We start from the raw sequence: 12,690 nt of genomic DNA, 5'->3' as shown, positions 1-12,690 counted from the left end.
AGGGGCCCAGGGTTCGATCCCTAGTCAGGGAACTAGATACTGCACAGTGCAACTAAGAGTTCGCATACTACAACTAAAGATCCTACCTGCTGCAACTAAGACCCGGCACAGCCCAATGACCGAGTGATTAAATGAATAAATAAGTAAATGAATATTTTTTTAAATTAAAAAATAAAAGCTACTCTAGAATTATACCCCATTCTGTCTTATTATCCATTATTAAATAGGGCCCAGATATACTGTAAATGGGCTTCCCGGTGGTACAGTGGTAAAGAAGCCACCTGCCAACACAGGAGACACAAGAGACCCAGGCTTCAATCCCTGGGTTGGGAAGATTCCCTGGAGGAGGAAATAGCACCCAACTCCAATATCCTTGCCTGGAAAATCCCATGAACAGAGGAGACTGGCAGGCTCTAGTTCATGGGGTCACAAAGAGTAGGACACAACTTAGCAACTAAACAACAACAATACTTCTAAGCTAGACTGGTCAACAGGAACTCGGGCAGGTTATATATTCATATAAATTAAGAATTGTCATATATTCTTAATATGAATTGATAGACATATGGAAATTTAGTCAGATAATATGATATTGAAACATACCCAATGCTGAAATCCTAGGATTTCTAGGCTAAACACCCTGCATAACTACAGTTAACATCTTTAGGGATAAAAGAACATTGATTCTGTTATGGGAAATAGCATCATCTTTTGCCATCCTTGGTTCAGTTCTCCAAAATGTTACTTTTAAGAAGCCCCCGCTATAAAGGTGGGGTGGACCTGGTGTTGGGATGATGGAAACAGATTTTTCTTCTACCTTGTTGAAAAGAACTATTCAGTTAGGTAGGGTAGGAGACTAAAACCATTAGTGCTGCCCAGGGCAGAGCGGAGTAAGACGATTAAAAGGTAGAAACTGAGAACAAATCTATTACAGACAGGCAATTAGCTTTGGAGATCAGTGTCTCAGAGTCATCTTTACCGCATAAAGGCAGCTTCTCCTGGTGACCGGGACATAGTTGCACAGCTGTGCAGGCCTTGAAGGCCTAAGGAGAGACAGTGAGCAGAGGCAAGAATGTCTATGGAGATCCCAGTGCCCAGCAAGCACATCTCTGTTCACATGTGCTGGCAGGCTGCCCAGAAGGCATCAGCCCAGCTGTTGGATCTGGTGGCAGTCTGTTTAACTCCACCATATGGGGAGCAAAATCTTAGCTCTCCAGTCAGTGAGGCATTTTCCAGGCAAAAGCTCTAATAAGCATTTGGTTCAGTGGTCAATGCAAATCAGGAAGGGCTGAAGGAATGGCAGGCAGATACATCTACCTTCTCAAGGAGGAAAGCTAGTTTGGATGTTTTATGGCTAGTGACACTATGATAGCTGAAACTGGCGTCATAGCTATTAGCTAAGAATCTCTAAATCATATATATTACAAAATTCTAGAGCTGAAGGAGACTTTAGAGATTGTCCAGTTTTTGGAAAAAATTAGAAGCTAAGGGTTTAATGGTTTATCAAAATTACACAGGTATTTCACAGTAAAGCCATGACAAAACCCCAAACAGCCTGACTACAAATTCAGGGATCTTTTCATTATACTGAACAACTTTTTGAAATAAATAAGACATCTCTCACTTGTTACTGTCCAGTCATCATCACTTCCTTCCCCTAAGTATCTAAAAAGGGTCTTTCTAAGTGTAAATATCTGGAAAACTTTTGCAGGTTTTGTTTAGAAAGCTTTTGCTTGCTACCAACATCCTTTTAACATTCTGTGACATTTTCCTAAATGTATTTATTTTTCTAGCTGCAGAGATAAAAATGATAATGATTCAAAAGTTATAGAAATGAAAAAAAATTTTTTAGTAATTCCTAGCCTTTAGAGTCAGCCACAAATAAGTTAATGTAATCCTTCCAGATATTTACATATATAATATATAGATATATACACAATTTATATTTTACAATTATATAAATATATATTACAAATATATACACAAATACATATAAAATGTGATATGGTATATAATATGTGAGTTGTCAACAATTAAATGCAGCAGGACAGGCAGAATGAACCATATTATAAAGCTTTTGTTATCTGAGGAAAAGCACACTATTCCTACTTGGTGTAGAGGAGATGAATTACTGAACATCTGAAGAGTGATATTTCTTACTCGGAGAAAATATAGCCAGGCCTTTGACCATAAAGTCTAGACCTGCTTCACCAAAACTCTCTTGTGCCCTCACTCCTCACTATCCTACTGGTAACATATTTTATGTTTCTCAAGCCCAAGGAAGAGAATCTAAGCTCAGATCAAGGCTGCCTATTTGGAGAGCAAGAAGGCAGAAGAACCCAACCTTTAGGAGAGGGAGGAGGGAGCACTGGCTTCCAGAAGACAATAGGCTGAACCTTTCTAAACTGCTAAGTTCCAAGAGCTGATAGCAACTACAGCAGTGAAGGAAGTGTGTGCCTAGGCAGGCCAGGAACTTGGCATCCTGAGGGAGGCTCAGTAAAGATATCAGTGCACAAGCACCAGCATGGAGAACGAGATGTTGCCAGAGGAGTTGCCCGCCCACAAATACATTCCGTGGGCAGGAAGACCAAGCTCTCAAAGAGAAACTCCACTGACTGATAACCAGGGACTTCATCCCCATTTATCTTTGACCAATAGGGCCTAAAAGAGTTCTTTTATGATCCCAAATGAGTGAAAGGGGCTCCCTTCAAAATGACTGAGAACAGACTCCCCAACAATCATGATGGAAGGGACTGAGTCTTATTGAAATAGAATTGGAACAAGAGTGGTATGTTAACACTCTTTTACCTTTGAGCTGTGGAGCAAATCAAACATGTAACACATATATGATATGATTTCATGTGATATTATTTACATATCAGGATACCCAAGGATGAAAAAAATTATTTCATTATATTTGCACACCTACGTTATATTAAATATGAAGATTTAGTCAAGAGAGATTAAATACTTAAAAATTTTTAAACCAAAATCTCAAAAGAAATTTTATGAAACTATATATATATATATATATGAGCTAGGGATCTGGGAGACCTTCCTACAGTTTATATCAAAAAAATATAGAAGTGATACAAGGAAAGATGGGTATGTTTGATACATAAAAATATTTAAAATTTTGTTTTAAAAAAGGCATACAATTGATAAAGTTTAAAAGTAAATGCTAGGTTAGGGAAAAATTGACATGGATATGTCTGATAAGGAGCTAATCTCAGTAAAATGCAAAAACTCCCACAAATTAGTAAGAAAAAGATAAAGCAATTGTAACAGACATAAAAGCAAATAATATGAATAGAAAACTCACAGATGAGCAAATGCAAATGATGATGAAATCCATAAAAAAGATGCTTTATTTCACTAGTTGCCAGGGAAATATAAATTTAAAAAACAATGATATATTCCTCCTCACTCATAAAATAGGCATTTTTTTAGAAAGGGATACTCTAACACATTGGTAAAATTTAAATACACACAAATATTCTCTAACCCAGAAATCCCACTTCAAGTAAATCAACACCAGAAAATCTGAACTATCTCTTTGATGGCACAGGAAGAAAGATTCCTTAAACAACACACAGGAAAAAACATGAAACATAAAGGAAAACATTGATAAATTGGCTATATTAATGTTTACTTCTACATGCCAAAGGATGTCTTAAACACATTTAAAATAAAAGTCTTAAACTGGCAGAAGACAGCTGACATTCATATAATGATCAAAAGATTAATGTCAAGAAATACTTGTTTTATGTGGAAAGTGAAAGTGTTAGTCACTCAGCTGTGTCCCATTCTTTGTGATCACACAGACAATACCCCACTAGGCTCCTCAGCCCATGGAATTCTCCAGGCAAGAATACTGGAATGGGTAGCCATTCCTTTCTCCAGGGGATCCTCCTGACCTAGGGATAGAACCCGGGTCTCACACACTGCAGGCAGATTCTTTACAGTGTGAACCACCAGGGAAGCTTTGTTTTATAATATGTAACTGCCAATATTCAATAATTTTGACTTACAAAAATGGCAATTTCATGTGATTCAACCTAATACAAAGAACTCTTCCAAATCAATTTTAAAAAGACCATCAACCTAAGAGAAAAAAAACTGGACAAAGGATATGAATTCACAAATAAGGAAAACTAAATGGCCAATAAATGTTTGAAAATATGCTTAAATCACTAGAAACATGGGAAATAAAAACTATGATGAAGGGCTTCCCTGATGCCTCAGTGGTAAAGAATCCACCTGCTAATGCAGGAGATGGGGGTTCAATTTCTGATCCACGAAGATCCCACATGCTGTGGAGCAACTAAGGCAGCATGCCACAACTACTGAGCCTGTGCTCTAGAGCCCAGGAGCCACAACTACTAAACCCACACACCCTAGAGCCCGTGCTCCACAACAAGAGAAGCCACCGCAACGAGAAACATGTTCACCACAACTGGAGAGTAGCCCCTGTTTTCCGCAACTGGAGAAAGCCTACATGCAGCAACCAACACCCAGCACAGCCGAAAATAAATAAAGTTATAAAAAAGAAAAACTATGATGAGATACCTTTCACATGATAAGGTTGACAAAGATTAACAAGCACTGGTAAAAATGTGGGGAAATAAGAATTCTTACACATTATAGGAGTGTAAATTATTATAAATTTGGCAATATCATTATGAAGTTGACAAGTACAGTCAGTATCTGTCCCACCAACTTCACAGCCAGATTTACACATAACTATACATACACCTAGATAGCTTATTGAAAAGCAGAGACATTACTTTGCCAACAAAGGTTCGTCTAGTCAAGGCTATGGTCTTTCCTGTGGTCATGTATGGATGTGAGAGTTGGACTGTGAAGAAGGCTGAGCACCAAAGAATTGATGCTTTTGAACTGTGGTGTTGGAGAAGACTCTTGAGAGTCCCTTGGACTGCAAGGAGATCCAACCAGTCCATTCTGAAGGAGATCAGCCCTGGGATTTCTTTGGAAGGAATGATGCTAAAGCTGAAACTCCAGTACTTTGGCCACCTCATGCAAAGAGTTGACTCACTGGAAAAGACTCTGATGCTGGGAGGGATTGGGGGCAAGAGGAGAAGGGGATGACAGAGGATGAGATGGCTGGATGGCATCACTGACTCGATGGACATGAGTCTGAGTGAACTCTAGGGGTGATGGACAGGGAGGCCTGTTGTGCTGAGATTCATGGGGTTGCAAAGAGTCAGGCACGACTGAGCGACTGAACTGAACTGAAACATACACACACACCTCCTTATAACTACACCTCAAGGAGATATGGATAAGGAAGATTAATAGACCATGGTTTAAAACAGTAAATAATTGGAACTAATATAAGTAACAATGCATCTTATAAGTGATTATCAGATAAGTAAACTGGTAGATTCAATCCATCAAAATTTAAAAATGTGCTCTAGGACTTCCCTGGTGGTGAAGTGGATAAGAATCTGCCTGCCAATGCAGGAGACATAGATTGAATCCTTGGTCCAGGAAGATCCCACATGCCACAGAGCAACTAAGCCAGTGCACCACAATGTGAGCCTGTGCTCTAGAGCTCATGAGCCGCAACTACCAAGCCTGTGTGTTGCAAATACTGAGGCTGTGTGCTGCAGTTACTGAAGCCCACATGCCTAGAGCCTGTACTCCAAACAAGAGAAGCCCATGCACCTCAATTAACAGTATTCCCTGCTCACTGCAACTAAAGATAGCCTGTGTAAAGCACAAAGACCCTCCAAAAATTAAATAAATAAAATAAAATAATTTTCTCTACATGGGTTAATGTGGATAGGTCTTAAAAGATACAATGTTGAATAAAAAACAAATTGCAGAAGGATACCTGGAGTATCCCCTTCATGGATCACTACTTTGTCACGGCAAAGGGGCTTGTGTAACTCAGTGAAGCTGTGAGCCAAGCCATGCAGGGCCACCCAAGACGGTCAGGTCACAGTGGAGAGTTCTGGCAAAATGTGGTCCACTAGAGGAGGAAATGGCAAACCACTCCAGTATGCCTGGGGTGAGAACCCCATGAACAGTATAAAAAGGCAAAAAGATATGAGACCAGAAAATGAGCCCCCCCAGATCAGAAGGTGTCCAATATGCTACTGGGAAGAGCAGAGGGCAATTACTAATATCTCCAGAAAGAGTGAAGAGGCTAAGTCAAAGCAGAAATAACACCCAGTTGTGGATGTGTCTGATGGTGAAAGTAAAGTCTGATGCTGTAAAGAACAATACTGCATAGGAACCTGGAATGTTAGACCCACAAATCAAGGTGAATTGGATGTGGTCAATCAGAAAATGACAAGAATGAACATCGACATCTTAGGAATCAGTGAACTAAAATGGATGGGAAAGGGCAAATTTAATTCAGATGACCATTATATCTACTACTTTGGGCAAGAATCCCATAGAAGAAATGGAGTACCCCTCATAGTCAACAAGAGTCCAAAATGCAGTACTTAGGTGCAATCTCAAAAATGACAGGATGATCTCAGTTCGTTTGCAAGGCAAAACATTCAACATCACAGTAATTCAAGTCTATGCCTCAACCACTGATGCTGAAGAAGCTGAAGTTGATGAGTTCTATGAAGATCTACAAGACCTTCTAGAACACTAAAAAAAAAGAGATGTCCTTTTCATCATAGGGGATTGAGATGCACAAGTAGGAAGTCAAGAGACACCCAGAATAACAGGCAACTTTGGCCTTGGAGTACAAAATGAAGCAGGGCAAAGGCTAGCAGTTTTGCAAAGAGAACACATTGGTCATAGCAAACACCCTTTTCCAACAACACAAGAGGTGACTCTACACATGGACACCACCAAATGGTCAATACCAAAATCAGATTGATTACATTCTTTGCAGCTGAAAATGAAGAAGCTCGATACAGTCAGCAAAAACAAGACCTAGAGCTTACTGTGACTCAGAACATCCATTCCTTATAACATAATTCAGGCTTAAACTAAAGAAAGTGGGGAAAAACACTAGACCATTCAGGTATGACCTAAATCAAATCCCTGATGATTATACAGTAGAAGCGACAAATAGATTCAAGGGATTAGATCTGATAGACAGACCACTTGAAGAACTATGGACAGAGGTTCATAACATTTTATAGGAGGCAGTGACCAAAACCATCCCAAAGAAAAAGAAATACAAGAAGGTAAAGTGGTTTGTCTGAGGAGACTTTACAAATAGCTGAGTAGAGAAGAGAAGCAAAAGCAAGAGAGAGCAGGAAAGATATATCCAAATGAATACAGAGTTCTAAAGAACAGTAAGGAGAGATTAGAAGGCCTTCTTCAATGAACAATGCAAAGAAATAGAGGAAAACAATAGAATGGGAAAGACTATCTCTTCAAGAAAATTGGAGATATCAAGGGAACATTTCATGCAAGAATGGGCAAGATAAAGGACAGAAACAGAAAAACCTCAACAGAGGCAGAAGAGATTAAGAAGAGGTGGCAAAAATACACAGAAGACCTGTACAAAAAGGTCTTGATGACCCAGATAAACACAATGGTGTGGTCACTCACCTATAGCTAGACATCCTAGAGTGTGAAGTCAAATGGACCTTAGGAAGCATTATCATCAATAAAGCTACTGGAAGAGATGGAATTTCAGCTTAGCTATTTAAAATACTAAAAGATGATGCTGTGAAAGTGCTGCACTCAATATGTCAGCAAATTTGGAAAACCCAGCAGTGGCCACAGAACTGGAAAAAGTCAGTTTTCATCCCAATTCCAAAGGACGGCAGTGCTAAAGAATGGTCAAACTACCTGACAATTGGGCTCACTTCCCATGCTAGTAAAGCATGAAAGTCACTAAGTCATGTCCTACTGCAGGCGGATTCTTTACCATCTGAGCCACCAGGGAAGTACCTCCCCTCCCCTGCCCCACCCCATGCTAGTAAGGTTATGCTCAAAATCCTTTTAAGCTAGGCTTCAGCAGTACTTGAATCAACAACTTCCAGATGTACAAGCTGGGTTTAGAAAAGCCAAAAGAACGAGAGATCAAATTGCTAACACTCGTTGGATCACAGAGAAAGCAAGGGGATTCCTGAAAAACATATACTTCTGTTTCATTGACTACATGAAAGCCTTTGACTGTGTGGATCACAACAAATGCGGGCAATTCTTCAAGATATGGGAATACCAGACGATCTTACCTGTCTTCTGAGAAGTCTGTATGTGGTTCAAGAAACAAAACAGTTAGAACCTTACATGGAACAACTGACTGGCTCAAAATTGGGAAAGGAGCATGACAGTGCTGTATATTGCCACCCTGTTTATTTAACTTACATGCAAAGTACATCATGTGAAATGCATGCCAGGCTGGATGAGTTACAAGCAGGAATCAAGGTTGCTGGGAGGAATATCAACAAACTCAGATATGCAGATGACACCATTCTAATGGCAGAAAGCAAAGAGGAACTAAGAGCCTCTTGAGTAGGGTGAAGGAGAAGAATGAAAAAGCTGGCTTAAAACTCAACATTAAAAAAACTAAGATCATGGCACCCAGTCCCATCACTCCATTCCAAATAAAGGGGAAAAAGTGGAAGCAGTGACAGATCTTCTCTTCCTGGGCTCCAAAATCACTGTGGATGGTGACTGCAGCCATGAAATTAGAAGACGCTTGCTTCTTGGAAGGAAGACTATGACAAATCTAGACAGGATATTAAAAAGCAGAGACATCACTTTGCCTACAAAGGTCCATATAGTCAAAGCTATGGTTTTACCAGTAGTCATGTACAGATGTGAGAGCTGGACAATAAGGAAGGTTTAATGCCAAAAAAAATGATGCTTTTGAATTGCAGTGCTGGAGAAGACTCTTGAGAGTCTCTTGGACAGCAAGGAGATCAAATCAGTCAATCCTAAGGGAAATCAACCCTGAATACTCACTGGAAGAACTGATGCTGAAGATCCAAATCTTTGGCTACCTGATGTAAAGAGCCAACTCACTGGAAAAGACCCTGACGCAGGGAAAGATTGAAGGCAAAAGAAGAGGGCAGCAGAGGATTAGATGGTTGGATGGCATCACCAACTCGACTGACATGAACTTGGGCGAACTCCAGGAGATGGTTATGGACAGGGAGGCCTGACATGCTGCAGTCTATGGGGTCACAAAGAATTGAACACAACTCAGTGACTCAACAACAACAACACCTGGAGTATGAGCCTAGTTATATAAATTTTTAAATTAGAGAGAACTGTGTATACATAGTAAAACATGGAGGTGAACAATACATAGCTGTTTTAAAGTAGTTATAAGGGAAGGGAAAGAAATAGAATGGAAGAGGAATATAATGAGATCCTTTAGAGAACAAACTTGTGGTTACTGGAGGAAGGATGGGGGTATGGATAGTTAAGGAGTTTGGGATGGACACGTACACACTGCTGTATTTAAAACGGATAACTGACAAGGACCTACTGTATGAAAGTAAAAGTTGCTCAGTTGTGTCCCACTCTTGCAACCCCATAGACTATACAGTCCATGGAATTCTCTAGGCCAGAATACTGGAGTGGGTAGCCATTCCTTTCTCCAGGGGATCTTCCCAACCCAGGGATCGAACCCAGGTCTCCCACACTGCAGGCGGATTCTTTACCAGCTGAGCCACCAGGAAGACCTAATGTATATAGCCAGTAGGAATGGGACTGTGCTCAATGTTATGTGCCAGCCTGGATGGGCGGGGAGTTTGGGGGAAAGTGGATACATGTATACATATGGCTGAGTTCTTTCAATGTTCATCTGAAACTATCACAGCTCTGTTGACTGGCTATAACCCAATACATAAAAAAAGTTAAAAAAAGAGGTCTTTATAATTCTAATATTTTTTAAAGCCTGAAGTAAATATTCAAAATGTTAATAAACATTTTAAAAATAATGTTTAAAATGTTTAAAAATAATGTTGAGTGCTCCAGTGTTTTTGTATTATCACCCATTTCTTTCTGTAAATTAGAAATATTTATAACATTAAAAAGTGAATAAACATTTGCTTTATAAGCTTCCATGAACAATGAAGCTTGTTGCAGCATTGTTTATAGAACTGGGCCAATACTGATGCCCACTGACAGAGCAGAATCTGAGGAAATCATAGTACATAGTACATCCATATCATGTACTTCCCTCATCTGTGGATTACAACACTTTTAACTATTTTAACTATTAAAAATAATGTGACATTAATTTAGTATCTCTCATTGTTGAAGTAATGAAAAATGGGGTCCCATGATAAATAGTATCCCAAAACTGGCTATGTAATATTTCATCATATACAAGCAGGTGACATCATAGGTGAAGGCTTGCCCACTTGCCTCATCCTGTTTATTAATTGTACATTTTCTTCCCTCTGCCCTTTCTACGTCTTTGGAGTTTTCAGTTGGAGAGTCATTTACCAACTTCCAATTTTTCTGTGGTTACAGCTGGAACCTCCAGGTCACATCATTTTGCAGGAGAATAAATTATGACACAAGGGTCTTTGGTTTGATTTCTAATTAAACAGAAAGGCCCTTAATAACTAACTCATTAATTTATGTGGGTGGCAAATGTCAGAAAGCACTTTGGGATTTCAGAGTTCTTCTTCCCTATCACCAAGGGAAGAGTCACCCCACCAACTTGTTACCTCTATGCCCGTGGCCCCTTTCTCCAAGAGTTCAGTTACCCTCTGGTCACCATTCTCCTGTACTGCTGGGTGATGCCAGGCAGGAGATGAAGACACAGACATTCTTAGAGCATTTCTGCTGAGAATCCAGGGCACTGCAGAAATAGTAGATAGTGTGTGTAGAAAAAGACTAATAATAGATAATGGCTAACAAGGGGTCCTGCATCCCTAGGGACCTCTGTGCTGTCTCCATGAAGTCAGTTCTCTATAAATACAGCCCATGGAGACTGTTGCTTTATCACAGAGGGTTATACCATCATTTGAAGGATTCAGTAACATTCACATAGCTCCTTAAAGACATACTTCTCTCTCTCAACTGTTCGTTTGGTTGATATTTTAAGAGCTACTTCTATACTCTGGATATGTAGTCCACTGATGTTCCACAGCTGTGAAAGGATCACTCATACACCATGCCAAGGCCTTCCAAAGCCCTCATCATCCAGAAATAAAATTCCATTTCTTAGGAGGAAAATGAAAGTTGGGGTGGGTTTTTTTTTTTTTTTTTTTTTTTAAATAATGTTGAGAGTTTCTTCTCACTATAGCAGATTGGATCAAAATCTCACAAAGGAGCATAGAGACAAAGGGAAGTGATCTGAGGCTTCCTGGTGAAAGGAGGTCACGTTATTGTCCTTTTCGCCTCTTCCCTGTCAACACCTCTGCAGGAAGTGAGCCTTCAGAAAGGCGACTGCACACACGGGCTTCTCCAGACTGGGAAACAGGACTCAGATTGATAACTACCACCAGCACACTGGCCATTTGCAAACTGTTCCCATGTGAATGTTTAAAAGCCCTTTTTGGACCAATTGAGGACAAAGGAAATGTTGGACGAAAACAAGTTAGTGATTTTAACTGCTTCCCCTTCAGTGGCTAGCTGATTTCCAAGATCTTCTTTACCGGAATGGTTTGAATGCCAGGGCATTCTTCCTGTGATGCTGATGTAGCCAGACAGTAGAGTACTAGAGTCACGCTAGGGGTAGCTGGCAGGCATGGGCTTTCCACAGAGACTTTGTAAAACCCACAATCCAGTTCCCAGAGACAGAAAAACATTAGATGTCAAATGTGGCATATTAAAGAAGAAAGTGTTTTTGTTTTAGATTATATCTAATACATAGTACTAATGCCCACCCAAACATTAAAATCAACCCCCAGATGGAATGTATTTGCTGTTTTTTAAGATGCACTTTTAAACCTCCACCCTGTAATAACTCTGGCCTTTTATACAGCTCATAAGCCCAAGGCTATATGTTCTTCTCATCAGGGTTCACTTGAGATGGCCTGTAACCTTTCTGGTGAGGAAGCATGACTTCTTTTTCTCAGGCTTTTAGATAACTCTCCTAAAATATCACAGTGATGGGTCTGGTCTGGGACTCGGGAGTGTTGTCCACAAAGGATGGAGAAAGTGGATGTTCAGGCACTTGCACATTCCAAGTTAAAATGCCCCTGTGACAGGAGCTGAGACTTCTGTGAATTAGGTTTTCACCCAATTCAGGATCACCTTATAGCCTAGAATCCAAGGGCCTTCATATTTTTATTAGTTTGCTTCTCCTTGAAATTTTCTTAGGAGCTTAAAACACATCAGTGTTTTCTGATAGACCTGTTTTACACCCTACTTGATTGTACTTGGAGAGTTACGGAAAGCCAGGGGTTAGGAGGCTGAAGATGGGGAGGAAGGGTCAAGATTCCCTGGAGGTCATTCTCATGGCTGTTGTAGGGACTTTATCTGCACGTCACCCTTCTTGGGGCTGCCTCTGTTTCTTACAGTCCTTGTGCTTTCCCACTACTCATAACAATGGCACTATTTAGGCATTGGCCACTTTTGCTAGCCTTGATGTAACTAACTCATAACTCAACTGCCCAGACTGATATAAATTTGTGATTTTCTTTATTCAGCATTTTTTTTGGGGGGGTGGGGTGGAGGAAAAAGGATCCTCTCTAGAAAGTAAACAGTCTATTACCATCAATGTCCCTGGCAGACCCTGGCATTACTTGTTTACAGACAAGTACAAACTGAATTTCC

The 12,690-nt window shown here is 40.1% G+C and overlaps 1 long non-coding RNA gene across 1 annotated transcript in view; it reads right to left on the bottom strand.

The window, feature by feature from the left end:
* The window catches only part of LOC138991447 (uncharacterized), a 95,115-nt gene that overhangs the window by 45,784 nt on the left and 36,641 nt on the right, over window positions 1-12,690 (bottom strand). The window lies entirely within an intron of this gene.

This window comes from Bos mutus, chromosome 17 (genome assembly GCF_027580195.1).
Source record: "Bos mutus isolate GX-2022 chromosome 17, NWIPB_WYAK_1.1, whole genome shotgun sequence".
In the NCBI taxonomy this organism is placed as follows: Eukaryota; Metazoa; Chordata; class Mammalia; order Artiodactyla; family Bovidae; genus Bos; species Bos mutus.
This window is presented reverse-complemented; position numbering and strand designations above follow the sequence as displayed.